Below are 22943 nucleotides of genomic sequence, written 5' to 3' on the forward strand. Positions count from 1 at the left end.
GCAAATAACCCAAATGCTTCCACTGGCTGGCTGTCAACCTTTACCTTTCAGGGCATTATCACATTCTGTGCTTGAGAACGCCTCCTCGTCTTCATGATTAGTGGTGATGTTATCACCTGGCATGGAAAATAGGCTGCTAATCATAGCCTGGGCAGGATTCCAAATACGGCCAATGCATGCACACACACATGCACCTACACGCACACAAACACCGACACACACGCACACACTCTGTCATTCAAAAATAGCATCTACTCCAGACACGTTGATAAAGCTTCTTAAGGAAGGTTTTCAGCCAACTGTTTCAAGGATTTATTGCGTATACACTTTGACACAAGTGATAGTCAAGAGAGTAGACACTATGCACTACATCTGTTAGTGTGTCTTTCAGTGTGTGTCTGAAAACTGCCCTTCTGTTGATTTTTGCAAGGGTTTCTCCTCTAAAGGATCTGCTCTGTTCTAGCCTGCCTATGTAATTTGTAGAGCTGTCAAAATTAGTCAGTTAATAGAAAATTGATCGATTATCAAAATATGAGACAAAACTGAGTAATCGTTTGCACCTACTATTTAAATTTGTCCTAGTGTTTTCTGTGGTGTTTGAAATAGGCTGTTTATTTTTTGTTTTCATTTGAAATAAGATATTTGCAAACAGTTTGCTTTTAGTTTGGGAAAATGATGACCAAACCACTAATTGAGTGAGTTTTGAAAAAGATTGGTAAGCACAACATCAATCCTTTCTGTGTGATATTGGGTAATTGTTTAGCTTTTAATGATTAAAAAATACCAAATAAACAACTCCAATTGGAAAAAAGATTGTTTCATAATACACTGATTATTTTATATTTGATTAACCAATATTCTATCAAATTATGCATTCTAAAAATATTTCATGATGACAGCCCAACTTGCAAAATACAATTTTAAAAAAATTATTAAAAAATGTAAAAAATATATTTTAATTAATTAAAAAAATGCTGATTTTAAGGTTCAAGTTGTTGTTCAAGTTCTTTCTTTGTTATTAAAAAAAATACCATTTCCTCCTAACCTAGTAGTTGTTAGGAATTGTTGAATATTCAAAAAGAATAACAATTCTATTTGTTCCATTTAATGTTCATATTCATTTAATATGGACCAATCTGATCAGTGCTCCCTATTTCCATATGTACTGACTGTACAATAACAATAAATCAATAACGTATTCTATTCTATTCTATTTTATTCTATTCTACTCTATTCTATTCCAAACAAAAACAGTTATTGATAAGAAAACTTATCAAAATGTTTTGTAAATCATTTTACACAAAAATATTCATCATCTTATTCATGGAATATTCAATAGAATAATTGATTCTAGAAATATTCCATTTTCGATAGTGACAGGACCAGCAATTTGTATGTTCTTGCAGTGCTTGGTTAACTTTTCTTGGTAATCATGTTCTTCCACATTCATAAAATATACATATTATGCTTTTATTTATTTTATTAGGCTACTTGTATCCGTACAAGTGGTTGCCTAGCAGCCCAACCAGGAAATAGCCTGGAGTCTTCCCTTGGCATTAGAACATGCAGTAGACTCCACCTTGGCAATATGGATTTTAATTAATGTTAGGTTCAGCGAAAAAAGGCCTTTAGTTATCTATAGATGTGAATAGTGGTAGGCCGATACATGCCTTGCTTTTATTTGACGATCAGCCTCTCCCTCTAAGTCTTCTGAGGAAGTCTAAGTCTACTGAGGACAAGTGATGGTCTCTTTTTTAGAGAGCTGCATTCCTGTTGTTTTGCTGCAGGGGACTAAGTGACATTGTGCTCAGTCATTCTCTTATTCACTCGGATTCTGCAGCATCACTCTGCACCCTAAATATGTCACTCCACATTAGAATGAATGTCCCTGCTGTGTGTTTTTGTCTTTGGAAGATGCTCTTTGCAATTTCTGGTTAGGCATGTGAGGACACAGGCAGGTGCACTTAACATAAAAGTTGATCAGAAATTGTGGCACTCATGGCATCAATAGATAACTTTTGCAGCTTAGAATGCTTGTCCTGTCAAAGATTTTGTTGCTAGGGGCAGTGAGTAAATAGAATGCGACAGGAGGCAGATTTTAAATGCTGGCTGTATGAAGACCTACAACATTTTCCGCCCTAGTAATTTTCACGTGGTTTACCCAGCAACAAGAAAGCTTAGCATCCAAACATAGTTCGACACACACACGTACCTACCGACTCTACCAATTAGCCGACATCCCCGTTAGCTCGCTGTCTGGAATGACCGTTATGACTTACTCTACCGTGCAAACGCCAAACTCGCATTGACTTAGCATCAGGACACTCACGTGAGTTCACGCCCGTAAAATCCATGCACGATTTGTAGCAGTGGCCATTAAATGTTTGATGTCTTAGCTACATATTTAATTCGATCATGAGGGGAAATGGGTTAGACATGATTCCTCTCTCTGAGGAAAACACCGGCAAGAAGAGAAACACGGGTTAATACATTTGAATGCAAGCATGTATGAGCGTAGGTCTGTGTTTAAAAAAAAAACAAAACATGAACAGATACTCAGTAATGGATCACTGCCCTACATTTGGATTATTTATCTGTGAAAGGAGTCTACTTTAGATAGCTTATTGATAAAGTGGTGCATTAAAAATATTAACAAAGAGAATGTTTTAATCACTTCTAGATACAGTCATTTTCAACAACATTTTCCAATGATGGCATGACCATGTACATCAGACAAATGAACTGTCAGTGGTAGAGTGACAAGTCCATTTTATGCTGTATTAAGTGGGGTGAAAATAAACCCCAATATGAACACTGCTAACTTTGAAGATGAAAAGATCATTGCGATTGGTCTTATCCTCATCTCATAATGCATGAAGCGTATAGCTGGAATGACTTAAGGAGTTCTTTTTCTAGTACGTCGAATGCAAAAGAAAAGTGTTATCAAAGCATTTTCATTTTTTCGTTGGGGCCAAATGCATCTTGGATGTAATATCCATGATAAAATATCAATAAACTCTTTTGTCACAGGGAACATCAAATGGCAAATAATCTTGTTACACAAAGCACTTAAACATCCCCACATTACTACTATATTATTTTACACTTTTCACAGTAGCATATAAGCTTATAAGTTGCATTTGAATTGGCGGCTTATTATTAATTTGGAGTTTTATGATTCCGTTAGTTCTAACCAGGAAGTGAAACATCTGGTCTACTGAGGCTGCATCTCTGACCATGTGGCTGCCTCACCCCCCTTCATGACGTTGTACAATGCAGGCCGGCAACGAAATACCCAGCCATCACCTTGTTCTTATCCTCGGCAGAGTGCTAGAGACTGCACATGTAGTCTTGTAGTATTGTAATGGGGACATCCCATGGACATAATACATTTCTTAGGCCCTAACCCTAACCATCACAACGGATTGCCTAACCCTAACCCTTACCCTAACCAAAACTAAAAACCAATTTAAACTTATACTGTGAAAGGACGTCTTGACCCTCAAAAAGAGGTCCCCACAAGTGTAAGAAGTCCACACAAAGTACTGTTAAATCTGGAATTTTGTCCCCCACCATGTGGCAAGAACTAAGGGGACAAACACACACATACACACACAAGTATACAAAAATAAGACAAGCAAATTTTGTCAGATGATGCGTTGGGTGATGAAATATAACCTTTATGGGATCTTCAAAGTAAATTTTGTGATTGAAGCCAAATTGTTCTGCCCTCTTTCATCTGTTGAAATAGTTCAAATATTAACCTGGCCTACGTTCAAATCGCGTTACCCAAGGCCACCAAAATAAAATTACGTATGTAAAGGCTTAAACTAATTCTCCAAATTTCTAAACTTTTTTTTGTTGTTGTTTTGAAAGCTCAGATTTTTGTCGAGAGGATGCAGCTGCATTTACAAAGCTCGTAAACTCTCGATCGCTCATGACTAAATGACTTGGCTCTTTTATAGACAATGAATCCCTCAGGCACAAGGCCCAACAACTTAAATGTGCATGTGGACATAAAGTACACGTAGAAAGAGGATGCATCTGCGCACCGGGTCACACACACATTCACACAGGCTTGCCTTTTACTGGCTCTCCTCAAGAGCAGACGTGAACTACCGAATATCGGTGCCTCAGTGCACAAGCATCCAATCTCTCCCGGGAGAACAACAAAGCCAGGCAAGAGCTCCACCTCTTGCCGCAGGCATGACACTAAGCTGCTTGTTGGTACACACCTCAGACAGGTGTGGCAACTCCCCGGTAGCCACGCAAGGACACGGGCAGATTGGTGTTGTGAGATTGAAATTGTAATTTGAGAAGCTTGTCCCCTCCCACTAATGTTTTGCCCAAGCCTTGTCTAGAAAGTGGCACAATTTGATTCTGTTCTGTGTGTTACATATTTGGTTGGATTTCCTTTGTACATTATATAACAGTAAATTTTGTGGTATTTATCACGCATGCACGGATTTAAACTTAATGGCAGCAAAATGCTATACAATTCCAAAGCCATTCAGCATTTAAATTGAATTTGTGGTTATATGTGGGTAAATTTAAGCTGTAACTACTTTTTAAAGAGCATACAATAATGGAGTTTTAATCCCGCCATGTGTAGTGAAGACAAATACCAACCTCATGGGGACCATGGCCTTTACAGGCCTCCCCTGAGATTACAGACGAGTCAAGCCAACCTTTGCTTGCTTTTGTCCTCCTCACCTCCGAGGCCATCTGAAAACATATGTGCCTCCGACAGGCAGAGCTTGATCGCTCCCAGGTCCCACTTTAGGCCAAGGTGCTTTCCCTTGGCGGTTGCCCCGATTTTAGCCTCAGTTCACATCATTGCCATGGAAACTGAAAAGCCTCTGTTGTTACAAAGGGACAGACGAGTGGGAAAGAACAGAGGGGGCAGGTTTAGTGGTCGGAAAAGCTTAGGCCAGTGTAATTGCGCCTCTGGTAAGTAGAAAAGAGGGCTTAATGCAATGGCTGTAATTAGTAGCTAAGCACAGTTGCCAGGCTGGGTTCATACTATCTGAGTTAAGTGACTACAAATCTTATTCTTTGTTCTCAAGTCACAGTTTAAGAATGGATATATGAGCACACACTGTGGAGTGACATTTTAATGACAAATGAGTGACTTTTTGTTGGTACTAGGAATATGAGTGTCTTCGCCTCCCGCATAGCCTATTCATGCCTGGGTTATACTGCCATCAGGTACGCACACCAGGAGTGACGCAGTGTCCGCTGAATTTAAGTAGAATATCTTTAAAACTGTTCAATTTCTATTTTTATTGTTGTTGGAGGCTGGGGCCTATTTGTGGCATTTCCATTTATATAAATAGGGATACATAATTTGAGATATTGTTTGGGCTAGTAGAATTGAGACATAACTTCGATGTGGCCCACTGAGAAAATTAATTTCATACCCTGCTATAGACAAACATTAACCGGTGATGCTATACGATGTTATCTTACTGCACATCTCTTTTCCCCATTCTGCCTTTATCTGCTGCCCCCAGTCTTTGTCTTGCAACAACATTGGTGTCTCTGCCTGGGACAGCAGGAGGATCGACATGAGGTCATTAATTATACACATACTCTGTCCTGCTTTCCCACCTGGTCCCCTATAAAGAAGCTCTGATGACGGATGGGCAGAGGGGCCCGCTAAAGGTCTGTGTTTACTAGGGCCAAACGTCCAGTGGCAGCCACTGTCACTCAGCAGAACGCTACTCGTTAGAGTTCAAGGTCCCCTCTCATTAACTCCATACATCAGACAGGACAAGGCGAGGAGGGCACGTGCGCCTGACAGCTGGGTATCCTTTGCAGTCCGTAGTTCTTTCTTCTCCATTCTTTCATAAAAAGTGCTCATGTAGGAATGTAAACACCACTAGACGCACAAGCAGAAGCAAGTGTTGGGGTAGGCTTTGGCAAGTCTTGGAAAGTCATAGGGAAGCCCATCATGGATTGCCCTCTAGTGGCTTGTATGTGTTCATGCACCCAAAATACACAATTCTTTCAAATGAAGAAATTAACGCTCTCTTTTTGACTGACACGGATTGGAAATTTTACTTATAAAGTCATCATTTAAGCAGTTCATTCTATATTATCAACCAGTCTCTCTTGGTCACATGACATGTGTTTAAATCCTTGGTTGTTTTGCCACTGTTGGTCCTTGTGCTGCACTTTGTGGTTGAGTTGCTTTTCAGAGCTAGGGATGCAAAAATCTGGACAGCTGAGCTTGTAGGTTTGTGTGTGAAGCCATTTTAGGAAAATCTGATTCATAATAGCGAGAGCAATCGCCAGGTTTGATTGACATAGAGCAGCAATAATGACCTCAGTAATGAAGATTATGCAAATACAACATTACATTCTGTGTAGGGATCAGGAAGGGACTAACATGGAACAGCTAAAGGAATCATTTTTCCATTTGGAAGCTAGAATTTTTGTGGGGATCACATTCAGGATCTGCAGTATAATTTGTTGTAGTGGGGAATGCCATTCTAGCTAATAATGGTTGGTGAACTACTGTATCCCTGTCATTTTTTGTCATTCTAAAATGACAAAATGAGAGGAAGAGTAAACTCAAGTCAGCGCTCTCTATGAACAAATTAGTCTCATACAAAACCTAAATTACAGGCAGAACAACAGCAGCTGTTGCCGGAAAACACATGCATCCGCACAAACACCTCCAGACACATATTAATGGCCTTAGTGCGATCGCAGATGTGCACATCTGTTCAGAACGAAATACCCCCAGGGTATGCGCAAGCATGCATTCACACACAATGTGAGATATAAAGCTGACGCATGTCATATTTAATTGCTGTAACAAGCTGAGCATCGGGGGTCAGCGAGACACTTATGTTGATGTGAGGATTCCCCGGAGGACGGAGAGCATCAATCTATCAAGTGCGATTTCATATTTGGGTTTAATTTGGTGTGGTGTGTACCATGTACACACGGGAGGAGTGTGATAATTAGACACTTGGCAACAAACTGCACACCATCCGTAGCTAAACGCCTACACAGGAGAGGTCAAATAAAACAAACAGTAGTCGATACACTTTGGAGTTGAAGCCAGATAATTGGAATACACAGAACATTAAACGTTTGTAAATTAGGGCTGTCACATTACCAGAATAATTGCTATCAATTCCTTCAAAAGTTAAAGCAGTTTTTCATCTTTAATCTCTAACTTTATGCTTTCTCTATGTGAATTAGATCTGTTTTTGCGCATCAGGCAACTTGTTTTTGAGTTGTTTGGGTTTTGGCATGAGTGAATAACACCCTGAACTGACTGTCTGTCATTGTGTTTAGCAAAACTTGAAAGGCAGTGGAAAGAAGGCAAGGTCAGGAGCAGAATAAACACGTGAAAATGTCATGTGAGAGCTGTTGGTCCGAATAATGGTAAAAGTATTTTTAAAAAAAGCACCCCAATGGCACATCAGATATAGTTAGTGATATGCATTCTTTGAAAAAGCTTGCTTGGCGCAGAAGCAGCTCAAATTTAGCCTATAACATCAGTGCAAAGCACCCAGCTGCAATGCAACTGCACCCACAGATAACGATACCAACAAAAATGCAAGCCATAACAAAGCTCTTTGCCAAACCAACCCCGCTGCCACAACAACACCTCTTGCGCAGGGATTTTCTCTGAAATTTTAGGTGGGATTAAAATGAGATTATTAAATCAATTACATTTATATCTTAATTCATCTATTTTTTTTTAAATATCCTGACAGCACTGATTATTTTGTTAAAAATCTGGGTTTGTGTAATGTGTGCCCTGTTCACTGCTGCTTTGAGTGTCATGCACTCCCACTTCCAAAAAAATCCACCTTGCCATAAAAATATTCTCCCCTCCAGAGTACGGTTGGGGCTAATTTATTCCACTTTTATCCTCTCTCATTCTATTATTCTCGGTTCCCTATTCTTCCACCTGTCTATTAGTCCATGTTTTTTTTTTTTTTTCCCAGATGCTCCTAACCTGCAAGCATCAGCCTTTCTGAGATGATATACCAAAAAGTCATCTGGTGTCTGCATTTGGCAACAGCCGTATGTGCTAGTGGCATGTTGTTATATTACGAATGCAAATTGAACAACATACCTGCAAGCACAGTAAGCGTTTGACGTCTTTGTCTCCTCGAGCATGGTAATCATCAAATCGACATTAGTGCACTGGTGCATAGAAATGACGTGGATCCATTATCTATAACACATTATGATTGCATAAAACAGAACGTTTTGGAGCAAAGCAGTGCTTGAGAAAGACAAAGCATCAACACATATAATGAGTCGATAAAGACGTCAAATGCTGTTGGTTTGGTGCAGCAGTCCCCTGCGTAATCACATTATTTATTTGGCAATTTAGTTTATTGTAAAACAAAAACTTAAATAAATACATACATAAAACACTGACTGTTACCCACATAACGTTACCTTTAAAATGTCCACCAGATTTTTGCTAACACACGATGCAAAATGCTATTGCTTTTTCATACAAATAGCATGTACCGTAGTTGTGGTAATATAATCCTTCTAACAATGGATATTTGAGCACAACTACACAACCCATGTAGAGAGAAATTCTAACAATATTCATATGTGAAAACCAGCTAATATCATTGTTGGTTGCTGTGTAGTTGTAAACATAGTATATCATCAATGTACCATATGTAGGTACAGTATGTCAGTATGCAGCTTCTTGATGGCAGATGACCCAATCCTTTGTTTTTTTTATATTTTTATCATGCAATTATCAAATAATAAGAATTGACTGATTGATAAATGTGTTTGTATGAAATACGATATTATAGAATTTTATTTCCCTAAATAAAATTCTATAGTTTTTTGGGAGACTAGAATTCAGTTTATCTCAATGGAGAAAGAGGATGTGAGCTGCAAGTATTTTGAGTTACAAACATCATCACAGAATTGATTCAACTCTCAAGTCAAGGCACCACCTACTTCCTTGACACTAAGTCTTATTTACACAGGGTCCTGGCCCCATCATACGACATCTGGAGGCCATTCAGAGAGATTCCAAAAAAAAAAAATCTGTGAAATGAATGTGTTAATACTGAGTCACAGATGAATATGTTGCAGATTATTAAAAAATGGAGTCTTGAACTTCAAAAAAGGAAATACTTACGCATTTTGTTATTGTTCCTTCTTTTCCTGTTCTATTGTTTGGCTAGCATACCCTTTGCAGCTGTTTTCCCCCCTCGGTTGTCTTGTAAGAAGTGCACACTCCCCAAGGGATCTTCCCCCAAAACAGACCCGGGCCCGGGAACCTTGTTGTCATTGCAACAATGCCAATTACCCTCGAAGGAGCACCAAGGCCAGAGAGCAGGAACACGGCAGCGCGGGGAGTGAACGTACGTGATTTGCTTTTGCAACACACCTTCAGGCTGTGACTGAAATTGTGAGGGAGCCAGAGGACTGGAACGCATTCAGTCGTAGAGACCAACTGGGAGTATAACATGTAACTGTTGCCATTGTTATGAATGTATCTCCAAATTGGATTTCACAAAACATGTAGTTCTTTTGTTCCTACTCTTCTCGGTCCTTGCCTTGGGTCTTGGCAACCCTCAGGAAAGCGTTGACACCACTCCACTTCACAGTTAGCCAATCAATCTTAAGCAGGCCAGCCAATAGCTGCTTCCAGCTTCCGAAACCGGGAGGAAAGACAAATGGCCAGAAGTGGGGGGTGTTATATTATATATTCAATTCAATATATTAAAAGGCTTGTATTAAAATATCGTAATAAAAACACAAAATGAGAAAAAACGTATGACGAGGTTAAAGAAATCTCCTGGTTTCTATAAGGTTTTATGTAAATAAGGAGATCTTCTGATTGTGTGATATATGATATCCTTTCAACACGGAGGTCACCCTTCATGGAAAGGGTGACAAAACTAATACTCTGCTCGTTCATCAAAGTCTGCATGTGTGTGTGTGTAGGTGTGTGTGTGTGTGTGTGTGTGTGTGTGTGTGTGTGTGTGCGTGTGTGTGTGAGTGTGAGAGTGTGTATTTCCAACCAACTCCCAGTAATGGAAAGTGTAATTGGCACTCGGATCTGATATAATTCAGAGGTGAAAAAGGTCTAATGGGGATTTGTGCTGGCATACACCCGTATGTTTTACATGAACTAATGTAAAGTTCATGGTTGTGGGACACCTGGTCAATTAAGGATCATACTAAAGACATGGTTTGAGATGCAAATACAAGTGATTCATAACTAAAAACACATTTTTTTCCAAATTAACTATTCTCAATTAAATGAATGGAAATGCCACTGAGCCCTTCACACAACTCAAATTATATCCTTACTTATAAATATGGTTATGTATTATTGTAAAACATACTACAGTATGCATGGTTGTAAAAATGGTTATGTAATATTGTCATGCAAAATACAGTATGCATACTGATACCTACAGTATGCTGCAGATTTTGAGTATTTTTGGTATTTGGATATCAAAATTTTTAATCGAATACAGAGGATTCATATAAGAATAAAACTTTCATTTTTGCTTAGTGAAAAACACTTATAACACAAAAAACAAAATGACACATTTCCACTTAATCACCAAATACCAACATTTTACATTTTTGATGCTCCACATTTTTATTTAAACTCAAATTTAAACTCCTTAGCAGAAGACTACTTTCCTCTTGAAACATTAAATCTCTCCCCATAAAGTTTGGTCTATGAGACAAATTTGCTGGCTGAAACAAAACATTTGAGACAGCATTGCTAAAATGTGATCAGTAGGAACGGCACCTGTGGGAGACTTTCAGCATCAACGTTTGCAGGGTCCTTAATGTTTATCACATCAGCCTATTTGGAGAACTTGAGCGCTCATAGCTATCGACTAATTTATGCTAGCAATATCTATAACGGAGTACCTGTTGCCACCGGTAAACATGGGCACCAGGTGCTGTATTCAGGTCACATTGTCTTCATATTTTGCTCAATTATTGGTTGTTATAATATCCAATGCTTAAATATTTGATGCTTTTCATTGTCATTAGCATTAGGCTAAATGGAATTAAGCATTAAGGTAAATGGAATTACCTAAGCAGCAGCTCCGTAGCGCAGTGGTTAGCAAGTCTGCCTCACAGTTCAGGGACCCCAGTTCACACCAGCGGGCTCCAGCCTTCCTGTGTGGAGTTTGCATGTTCTCCCCAAGCCCACGTGGGTTCTCTTCGGGGTCTCCGGCTTTCTCCCACACACCAAAGACATGCATGGCAGGTGTATTGGACAGACTAAATTGTCCTTAGGTGTGATTGGGTGCGTGAATGGTTGTTTGTCTCTGTATGCCTTGCAATGGGCTGGCCACCTGTTCAGGGTGTCCCTGCCTACTGCCCTAAGTTAGCAGGGAAAGGCACCAGCAAGGCAGTGTCCCTTGTGAATAAACGCGGCTATAGAAAATGGATGGAATTACCATAAGGTACACCATCTAGTTATTTTAAATAAACGTCAGAAAAGTCAAATCATTCATATATCAAGATAGCACTGTAGCTCAAAGACTGATTTATGTAATATTTGAGTATTTACAGAAATTAAATTTCCTCTCGCATCATTCACTTCGTTCTTGCAAAGCCTGCAACATGACAGCCGAGTAATGAAGTGGAAAATCGGCACTCGCCGTTTCCATGACAACTCCTAACATTAAGTGAATTGTCGGCAGGCTTTCTCGGCCACTCGATTGCGCTTTGATTGATCCTTCCGCGCGGGCCTCTTCATTTGACATGCTTGACACAGCGAGACTTGTAGGCACCGTGGATGCACGCCACTTGCAAAAATGGCGGATGCGCCCTTCACATCCTGGCGAGGTCGGAGAAGTAATGCTTGAAATGGGGATAAGTGAACAACTAAGACTGCTTCCCCATTGACATCACTCAGACACGCGGCCTGGTGTAAAAAAAAAAACAAAAAAAGATTATTGTCATTATTGTTGTTTTGTCTTTAAATATAAGAAAGGCTCTTTTAATGTTGACAGTGACAGTGAACTAGTAATTTTTTTTTAGATGTAAAATGGCAGTTCTAAAAACCAGACATCGTCCCTCGGCTATTTCCTTTGGCCTGAGAATGCTGTGAGCTAATCTGCTGTGGTGCTGAATATGTATGTGTGCTGCCAAAAGCAGTCTCACCTTATCCGGCAGATCCAAACCCCATTCACCCTTGCCTTTCCCTCCTAATTATTTTCATCTGAGCAGTGAGGCTTTTGGCTGCAGGGATGCGGGTTCTGGTCACTTCCCTTTTGGCTGCCTCATGGCTTTTTGAGTCCCCAGTCTGAATTTAGTCATCCTGGCAGCCGAATGCCTGTTAATGAACCCTGTGCATGTGGACATGCAAAGACAGGTATGACCGCTCAGAATTGGACTTGACTGCGTTATTGATATGATCGAATTTGTACACACACAAAAAAATCATCAGCTATGCTGTACATGCAAAATGTGTATAACGCCATATTTACCCAGCGTTCAGAATTGTATTAACATCTATGATGAGACTTCAAGTCTCTAGAGTGACAAAAAAAATCCTTGTCAGCCAGCGATAACTGCTGTCAACACAACAAAGTGGGGAAGAGTGTCATGAAGTCAACTTCACACCCCTCCACACATCTAGGCAATGGGAAATCCCCGTCCTCATAAAGGGCTAAACCTGCGCTAGTTATATATGATACTACTAGTATCATACCACATCTGAAGGTGGAAAAAGGCTTACCAGTACATTTTTTCTCTCTGATTTAGTTTATGCACAACAGCAATTCCCAGGAGAGAGATGAAGACAAATGTCCTGTTTGACCGTTCATTCCTAAACAGTATACATCCTCGGTTTGTACTTCGTCCATGCATGCAACCATTTCTGTAACGGAGCCATCTGTCACAGCAGGTGACCAAAAAACATATGCGCATGTGCAGGAGCAAGCGAGCGTATAAATAAAAACACTTTATAGAGTGATCGAGTGCACTGGTGGGCGCTGATGATTGGACTGATAACGCATTGACAGGGTTAATCTCTTGATAACTACTCCATATTGATTGAGTAAGGAGGGGAGTGCTAACAATGCACTTGGGCACACACACTAATACACTTCAGAGTGTCGCACATTTGTTCAAGAGGATGATTCAATTATGGCTCTCCTTGTGCTACTCTACTGACCTATATGCATATATTACATGCAGTGTGTGTGTGTTTTGCACTATTTGTCCAGGCATGTGTGTGGAGGAAGAAGTCCTTCAAAGCTAAAAGTTGGTCCTAGGAGATTACCGGTTTGGAAGTGGATTTTCATTTGTCGGTAAAATCGTCATTCGGCCGGACGGACTTCTCACTGTTGGATGCCGTTACCGTGACGACTGACAGAAACATGCCCTGCCTAGCTCGTGTGTATGTTCATGGAGGTGAATAAAACTGGACTGTTGGAATGGTTTGCCTTGCTAAAACATGGAATCACTTTGCGCTTCCTGTATAGCAGGTGAGTGTAGACCTCACACATAGACAATAGAGCCTGTATTATGTATAGTCAGGCAAGAAAACTACTAATTCAGCTATTAGTGTGCTGCTGCTGGATTTAACAGTTCAATAGACTAAGTCAGTGAATCAGTTTATGCAAGTCTGTAAGGCAGACCAGTGAAATTTACGTGGTTTAAGTAACAATGGCCAACTAACGGTTATAGTTTGCATCAAGTGGAAATAATACCTTACGGATGATGACGGACGAATGATGCTCGAGCAAAATTTAATGACACATCAACCACTAGTTATGTGTCTCATGGTATTCAGAAATGATAAATGAATAAATACAGACAAGCTTAGTACAGCAGTGCCTTGAAATATGTATTCCATGCTCATATTCAAATATCAAAATACGTGTATCTTACATCCCTTCTCCTTGATGGAACAAAGAAACATAACTTTTCCGTTCCAGCCCTTTCCTCTGCAAAAAACATCCAAAAATATTTTAATAATAATAATAATAATAATAAACAAACCAAAAAAAACCAAAAACCCAACTGTTTTATATTGTCAACAAACAGTGACAACATTTATTCTCTACAAAACACAACTCTACTAAATGTATTGTCAGTCTCTGTTCTTCGTTTATGAGGTCAATCGGCAGTTTAAAAAAACAGCTTAATGATGCATTACTGCAACCAGCTGATATTGCCCTTCCACTGCTATTAATTTCAAAGGGGAAATTTGATGTAATGTACAAGTAAATTACGTAAAGAGCTTGGTAACTGAACAAATTCAATTCAGAAGTCAAGATCCCTGTTTTCCTCAATTGCAACAACACACACACACACACACACACACACACACGCACACACACACGGCTATGCATGAAGCCCATGCCTCTTTGAGTTCGCCTTTGTTTTAATTCTAGTAATTAGTGACACCAATGTTACCACTGACCACTGGCCGCCTCTCAAATATAACGTGCAATGGTCAGCAGAAGTAAACTATAATATTTGATTTTTAAAGAACATCAAGAAATAACAAAGCAAAAAAGATATGTAAGCAGTGGAACTTTTTCAACAGTTTATCAGTGTCCTGACTTTTGAGTTCAACACGACTCCATCCAGCAATGCAGCACATAGCACAAATGCCTCTTTTTATTTTATCTCCCTGCTTCACTGCACATTACTGTCACATAAAGTAACACAACAGAAGAGAGATATGGAGTGACGGAACTTTTTGAGTCCATGTCTTAGAAAGCCTACGCAGCACAAATTTCACATTTTAGAGGGCAGCGGATTATGGGGGGTGCAGTCCTTCTTCAGGTTTGGAGTTATCTCTGGGCTAAAGTCGCCTTTTGTGGTTCCCTGAAGTAAAAACCTGAATGGATAAAGAACCTGAAAATAACAGTTTTAGCAGTGTATTATCTCTGACTGTGGCCATGGGGCATCTCTTTTTTTCCCCCTTTCTCATCATTTTTCTGGACAATTTCAGTTACGTCCGTCTTGCCTAGAATAGACCATAGCTGCTCAATGAGTCGATCATGGTTGACTACCTAATTGTGAAGGCAGGATTGGTAAATCACATAATGTAAAATAAAAAAGATAAATACAAATAATTAAAAAAAAAAACACAGGCATAAACTAATTACATGGAAGAAAGCTAACCCCAGACGCACACAGGTAACACTATTCATTTCAACTAAATAATTTGTTATTATTCTGATTATGAAAATATGTGTTCTTTGTTATTTGTAAATGTATTGTTTTTGTGTGAGCTGTTGTGCCTGCTGTAGTGGACAATTGCGTAATGATGTCATGTTACGTGCACAAGCCTCTCATTCTTCCTGCCGATGCTGCAGAGGAAAGATGTTTTGGAAATTGCTTTCCAGATATTCTCAATGCTTAAAGCAATACAAATCAGTTACTGTAGCTGGGGTGTGCTATGTTGAATATTCCATTGTAAATATATCTTGTGTGGTTATTGGGCTCATGCTGTAATTGCACAAGGACATTTTGGAGCCGCTGTCTATTGAAGGACGAAGCTAATATTTCTAATTCAGGTTAATTTAGGGTAATTTTCAGAGGGAATGTACACCCTGAAATGGTCGAATCCAAGCTAGAAACATTCATAAAGGATGGTGTGTTTATCTCAGTGAAAGGAAATTTAAGCCAAAAAGAGGCTTTTATTTGAGGTGCGGCGTGCATTTGTAAATGGCTGGAACATACAACAATGCATGCAATCAGATCAACAATGGTTGTCTTTTGATGTGATGGTAAATTTACAAAAGTGGATTTGTCTTTTGTTTATTACTGCTGCTGGTGAAATATGAATACAAGCAGGAGACACAATCTGCCTGGACTTCAGTCCTCCTTTTATCACAGAGAGGTATAAAACTTATAAGTGTGGTGCCGGCCCAATTTTGCCACGCTGTGTTTCTTTCAAAAAATCTCAGAGTGGCTTTGATTCCAAAGCAAGAAGATAGACAAAATCTACTGCGGGGCATCACAAGCTAAATGTGGCTGATGAAGATAAACTGTGAGAATCAAAAAGGTCATTTCATTACTGACGATTATTAGCATTGCTCTTGGGTAAATCTGGTCAATGTGGCAGACAGCACTGATTTAGCAGCTCGACTTGAAACTTTGCCAGCCCTTTGAAGCCCAGGCTCTCTCCAAAAAGCCCTTTGACGGCCCTCTTTTGGACAAGATCACGGGAGTCAAGCACAATTACCAGCTCGGCCACTCATATTGAATGCCAAATACTCTGCGAGGGGCTGAGGCGCCAAGATGGGGCGAGAGATAACAAAAGAAGAACATAAAAAAAAAAAATGTCGGGAAAATCCAGTGATAACACAATCTTACAATCGCTGTATGTCTACTCTTACCCAAACATTCTTTTTAACTTAAAGGCATCAACATTTTTAGCCATTCCCCAGTAAAAACCTATTATTTTGCATATCATTAATTGATGACTAAATTATTTTTTCATGTATAATTAATACTTTTGAAAACATTTTTTTACCACTTGACATCACATGTCCTGAAGGCTCAGCGAATGACCATTAACGGTTTAAATTGTGAACTTCAAATGACCAATGGGTGAACCATGCTTGGCCAATTACAAGACTTTTAAGCACAGGAAATGTCATTTTTAGTCAAATATGTGTAAAAGCTGTTGTAACCAAATTAATTATAGATGAAATATTAACTTGTCACAAACGTCGCTGTCAAAAAGACAAATGTGTGTTTCACCATGTGTATGAGTATGAATCTCTTAAGAGAGGACTTCACATCTTTGCATGAATCTCTCCTTTGGATTTGTGAGTCCCTCCTTTTTTTTTTTGTGGATCTGATCATTTGCGTTCATGGATCTGAGCCTTTGGGTTTGAGTTGAATATGCAAAAAGAGATGACGTCACGCCAAGCTACCAGGCTAAGACTGGCGATCAGTGAGTCATTCACATTTGCGCCATGCATGCATACAGCAAAAAGAAATGACCGAATTGAATGCGAACTGAACATCAAACACAGTGGCTCGTCAGGCTTCATTCTTAAGAAAAACGCATGCACATTTATTATTTATTATTAATTATTACAGCTGAAATTTAGCTTTTGTGGGCCATTTAGGGCATGATAACAGCTAGTGACCTCTGCTGGCAGAACTAAGCACTGCATTTGATTTGGAAAAAGCCCTTGGAATTGTTCTTGATGCATGCACCAAGATGTATTATGATTTTTTTTTTAATTTAATACATATACACTTTTGTTTTGTCTTCCTAAAAATAGCCTGTTTTAAGGGGCCGGCCATGTCTCATGAAGGTAACCAGCCAATATTGCCAACCCCATATACTTCTGGGCCTATGGCGAAGTTTAAACTGGTTACCATGACGACCTTCACTGGAAACATCTTGTGATTTTGCTGACATGGATACACTCGCATTCATGCACTGGACCGACCTAGCCTGCTGTTATGAATACATTCGTCAATGGGATCCAGCCTGCATTTACGCATAGATTCACTGACATGATCTAATTTGCTGTTACTCAAACATTTGTCAAGAAGGTCAAGTCCAGTGTGACACATGCAGTAACTGGAAAACTGTTGTTCAATATTAAGTACACAATTAACAGTAAGCAATTCACTCATGTGCTTGTAAGATCCAATTTGCTGTCACGCACAAACTGGCTGGCGAGAGAGCCTGCTATTACACACACAAATCATCAGTGAGATCCAGGTTGCTGTTATACACACACATCAGCTAGACCAGTGGTTCTCAAATGGGGGTATGAATACCCCTGGGGATACGTGAACGATTTAACAGGGTTACTGCAGGTATCTGCAATACTAATTTAATGATTTGCAATGCCATGGAAGGCAGGCTGTTTTATTTGGATGTGGTAGATGACCCAGAAATAAAAGATATGATGGAACACAGTCTGTCTTTTGGAGTTGCTGAAAATAAACACTTGGAGGCATCTCTTCAAACGCAGTTTCACTTTATATATCGAGACAGGGAAGGCATAGAGGTCTAATTTTAATTCCATTTATACTTTTTTCATCCAAAAATGCTCACTGCTCATTAGGGGTTACTCGTTTGAAAAAATATTCTCAAGGGGCACATTATTGAAAAAAGTTTGAGAATGACAGGGCTCGTTAATTAGATACTGAAATTGAGTGTTGGATATATTTGAGAAAGGCATTCTGTTGACGTGATATTAAGACATGGGTCGGGGACAATTTTAAATTGTGCAAACATTTTATGTTTCCCTTAACCTCTTGAGACCTAGCCTCTTCATTTTTGTCCACTGTTGTGTCCATTTTGTCACAGCAACACAACAAAATTAATTGCATCCCACACAAACACATGAGACATCCTTGGAAAGGCCAGGAAGTTCTCTACTGAGCACACTAGGACTTTAAGGTCGCCCTCCTGTAAAAATGCATTCAAGCTGTCAAATGTGTAATTGAAAAAGGAGGTTGCATCCAGAGTATATTTTTGGTCTATGTCGGTCTGCGCCAGCGATGATATGGCTTGTGTTGAAGGGGGAGGGAGGGCCTATGTCAGATTGAGTAGGAGAAAAAGCAGTTTAAATTGACAAACAACTAGATCATTCTGCAAATGTTGCTACACCGCTACAGTACATTATATCCTGTGCTTATTAGCCCCCCCTTAACTGAGCAGAGCACAAAAGCACTCATTTGAAAATGCAATTGCATGCCTTTATAAATATTAATATAGGCTATCACATGGCTTGGCGCTCACATTAGAATATATCCCCAGCATAAATTCCCCACTGGAATAAACAGTTCTTCATCTCACATCTTATCTGGGAAGAGGACGGCGCTCCCGGGGTCCATTAAGGTCCCCACAATCACATTGGGTGTCACAGGCTGGCGCATGGCTACACACAAATAATCGAGTGTGTTCCAGCACACTTTCACTAAAAACACACACACACCATTTCAATGTGCCACTTGGCTTTTGTGTTGTCTGGAAGCGGAGCACTTTTATAGACAAACTAAATGTGCAAGTGCAAAGCGCAGCACAAAGGCTCGTATGTAACAAGAACAAGTTCCTCCCTTGCTCCCCTTGCACTGCTCTTCTGGTCCAAATCAAAAGGCCACAGTGGTTTTGTACTGAGGGGCGATTGGCACCATTCAAACACAAGGACCCATTCTTTCAAAGCTAGGCTGACACGCACAAACACACACACACTCACAGCTCACGTTATTCTTTTTCAACACTTCCATAAAATACAGCCCATGCATGAAGCAGCAAGTTGGCTCTAAAAGTTCTCATTTCATCAGCTCGGCGTCCTCCCCTCCCTACGTGACATCTTTTGAGACGTTGAGCAATCCCCATGGTAACCTACCCGCGTCCTCATCGGCGACAGCAGCCCCTCCATGACGGATTGGCTCGGTTCCGGTGGGCTCGCTTCCCTCGGCTGCGTCGGCGGAATTATCCCCGGTCCGCAAATAGATCCTGTTAGAAACGCTGTCTCATCCTGAGAGCGAACATCTCCTCCCTACCCACACACAGTGTACAGATAGCATGCGTGGTGTGTGTGTGCGTGTGGTACCGTCGAACACACACGTTCACTGACACACTTGCATTTGGGAGCAAGAGAGAGGGTAGTGCCAAAGTCCTGGTGTTTCTCCTCCCACCAACCTGTCAATGAATTCAGCTTGCAATGTCCAGCAAGCTCTCTCTCCTTCGCTCTCTCTTTCTCCTTTCCGTGTAAACTCTCTCTCAATTTTACTTCTCTCTCCTGCCTCCAGCTACATTTGTTCCCTTCAGAGTGGGAAATTATTCTAGTTTTTTTTTTTTTTTTTTTTTTTTTTTAATGCTACAGCCCCCCTGCATCCTTTTCTGTCCTCCTGTTCCCTCCCACCCAAGCACAGGTTGGAGGGTGTGTGTTTGGGGGCTTGGGGTGGGGTGAGGAAAAATGGTGTGTGTGAAAGAGGTGGCAAAGGAAAGCACAGGAGAAGAGAAAGAGAGGACATTCTCAGGGCTAGTATTGTCCCTCAGGACAATAGTGGCTCTTAATCGCTTAGCAACCTGATCAGCTTCCTTTCTCTTAATAGACAAGACCATGAGTCACTCGCTCAAACACACAAACCCTGCTCTTCAATTTTCACTCGCAAAATTGTTCACACACGACCTCCAGCTGTAGACAATCATTATACATGACAGTGGACCATTATAAGGTATTTCTATGTTGATGATTTCTTCCTACAGTATAGTAATCCCTTTATGTTTAAGGGCACTAAAAATGTTATATACTTCATAAACATCTGATTTTTATTTTTTTTTTGTCCAGTCAGGAAGTACAGTCGGGAAGCCATTAGTTTCAATCTTGTGTGTGTCAGTATCACTATTGTGATAACAAATATAGCGCTGTAGTTAATAAACCAATTTACGATTTACATTCACGTTCAGAGGAATTATAAATATTCAATTTTCAAACTGGAACTACTTCCTGCTTACGTGTCCAAGAATCATAGGAAATGTAGTCAGAACGAACAAGATCTAATGTAAATATACTGTATCTGGTGGTATGTTTCCAATGTTGGAATAGTTGTTAGTGCAGAGGTCATTGGCTCAATTACAGTGTTTCCAATATGGAATTTGCGTGCTCTTTCAATGCCAAACATCTATAGAAATACTCATTCAATGCACAAACAACAATGCCTAATCTGTGAACATATTGCAGGAGGCACGTGGAAACATATTCCAGTATAATGTATTGGATAATTTATTTGACAAACCAAAATCAGTACAACTGCATGTACACTCGAGTTGCAGGGGCAGGACATACACATTTCACAACATTGCCACCATCCCAGGAGAGAGCATGGTTGATGGCATTTAGCAATCACTAAAGTAACACAACCACCAAACACAAAAACTGAGTAGCGATAACATTTGTTATACAGGAAATAGTTCCCAGTGAACGTTTACTGTACGCTCACACTACTACTTCAGCAAAATTGTAGCGCCTCTGTTTTAATTTTGATAATCTGGTCACTCTACAAATAAGTCATGCTTCCAACATAGCACCCGTGGCAAACATGAGCTTATTTACAGTTGAATGCTAGTTTAGTCTTGCTAGCACTGCTGGTAAAGCAGCCTTGCACACACTGTATGTTTTGTTGGTCATTTCAAGCACAGTGAGCAGTTAGCACACAACATGCCATTTTTTCAGATGCTAATTACATTGCTTTCTGTACCACACTTAAGTGGACAACATCCAACTGCATGTGCTCTTTGCCAAAGCAACAATGTCTGTTTGGCCATGAACACATTCAGAGCATTAAAAAGCGAAACAAATCCAAATCATAACATGTTGCCCTCTCTACTCCGTGACCTTTACAATGAGAAAATTCTTGTGACAGGCCTTTAAAGGAACACGGAAACTATCCCTTCTTTCCACTCTCAATTATTTTGAGCCAAACCTCTCTGCTGTGACCCAGAAAAGGTTAAAAAAAGAAATATTAACTGCCCTATAATTAACCACAGGGGACATTACTGTCCTTTTGTGCATAAGGCGGCACATCTTTGTCTGAACTGAGCACAAGTGACATTTCAAAGACAACACTGTTCCAGTTGCAGGATTCGCCCTGGGGGAACTTGACAGGTAGTTGATGTATGTCGAGGAAATTGTATGAGGTCTCAAGTTGGCCTAAAAAAAGACTACAAATAAACACAAGCCTATACGACCACAATATATTCCGAATGAGGCATCCTATTTTCTGTGATTATGTAAGTGGGTCACATTTATTTATTTTATATTTAAAATAAAGCCCTATTCCTAAGGTGTTGTTTTAACCCCAATGTTCATACTTTGTGCCTTTAGCACAAAGAATGCCGGGGTCCAGGTTTTCTATTGCTTTTCATATTAGCAATAGACTGACTAAAGACTAAAGATGGAAATTTTGATGAATATCAGAATTTGGCCAATTTTAAAATCTGATGTCCAACAATAAATCACTTTAAATCTGTGTTAACTTCAGGAAAATGTTTATTTAAAATTTATATTTTAAACATTCACTTTATAAGCCATTCAGTCAGCCCTGGGAACTCGCTGCACATTTTATTTTTGCTCAAAATAAAACATAATAAGTGAGAGTGTACTATTTCTGGTATTTCAGGATTTTTGAGGAACTTTATTGATTGTGGAAAAATTTAGGGAGCAAGTTACTTGTTTAAGTTTGCATTTAACTTTTTAAGAGAAACTAAATACCTGGGAGCTCTCTGCAGTTTTTATTAGAATTTTGCAACAAATATGTTTCTTGTTTGAAATTAATTAAAAAAAAACATGTGTAAAAAAAAAAAATCATCATAATGCAGATCTGAAAACGTAATAAATAAATGTATATTTACTGACATTTCAACAAAGTCAAGAGGTGTAGTTTTTTTTACACCGATACTCTCCCCTCTACAGAAAATCAGTATCACATACAAATATTTGTCCATGGAATACTAATAATCAATATTGGCCCAGGGAGGAGGAAAAAAAACATTGGTGTATAGCTAATATATGATGATATTGAATTACCGCTCAGCCCAACTAAAGGGGATTTTGATGTGGTTGTTTTTCTAATCTTGAATCATATCTGTTATTACCCTAAACAATGGCAATTTTAGCAACAAGCTAACCATGGCAGATGCCAGCCATCATCTCCCAATGAATGCAAGATAGCTCTCTTGGCAATCACAACAAAAGAGGGCAAGATCATGAAAATTTGACCTACGTGGTGTACGTCCACTCCCCTTGTAGCAAACATTACCTTTCTGTTGCTTATCTTTGCGCCGGCTCACATCAAATGAAAATGAGCCAGCTTTGCCCGTGGCTTGTGGTTTCATTTATGAAGCACATTCAAACAGGGGATCTCCCACAGGAGGATATTCCGTGGTCTACTTCACATCAGAGAATATATCACTTTGTGCCGAGCATCGCCACTGGACCATATGA

The 22943-nt window shown here is 39.7% G+C and overlaps 1 protein-coding gene across 1 annotated transcript in view; it reads right to left on the reverse strand.

Moving 5' to 3' along the window:
• frmd4a (FERM domain containing 4A) overlaps positions 1-22943 on the reverse strand; it is a 133760-nt gene that overhangs the window by 93077 nt on the left and 17740 nt on the right. The gene's annotated exons all lie outside the window — the stretch shown is intronic.

The sequence above is a fragment of the Hippichthys cyanospilos genome, chromosome 6 (assembly GCF_059441005.1).
Source record: "Hippichthys cyanospilos isolate Australia breed blue-spotted pipefish chromosome 6, RoL_Hcya_1.0, whole genome shotgun sequence".
NCBI classification, from domain to species: Eukaryota; Metazoa; Chordata; class Actinopteri; order Syngnathiformes; family Syngnathidae; genus Hippichthys; species Hippichthys cyanospilos.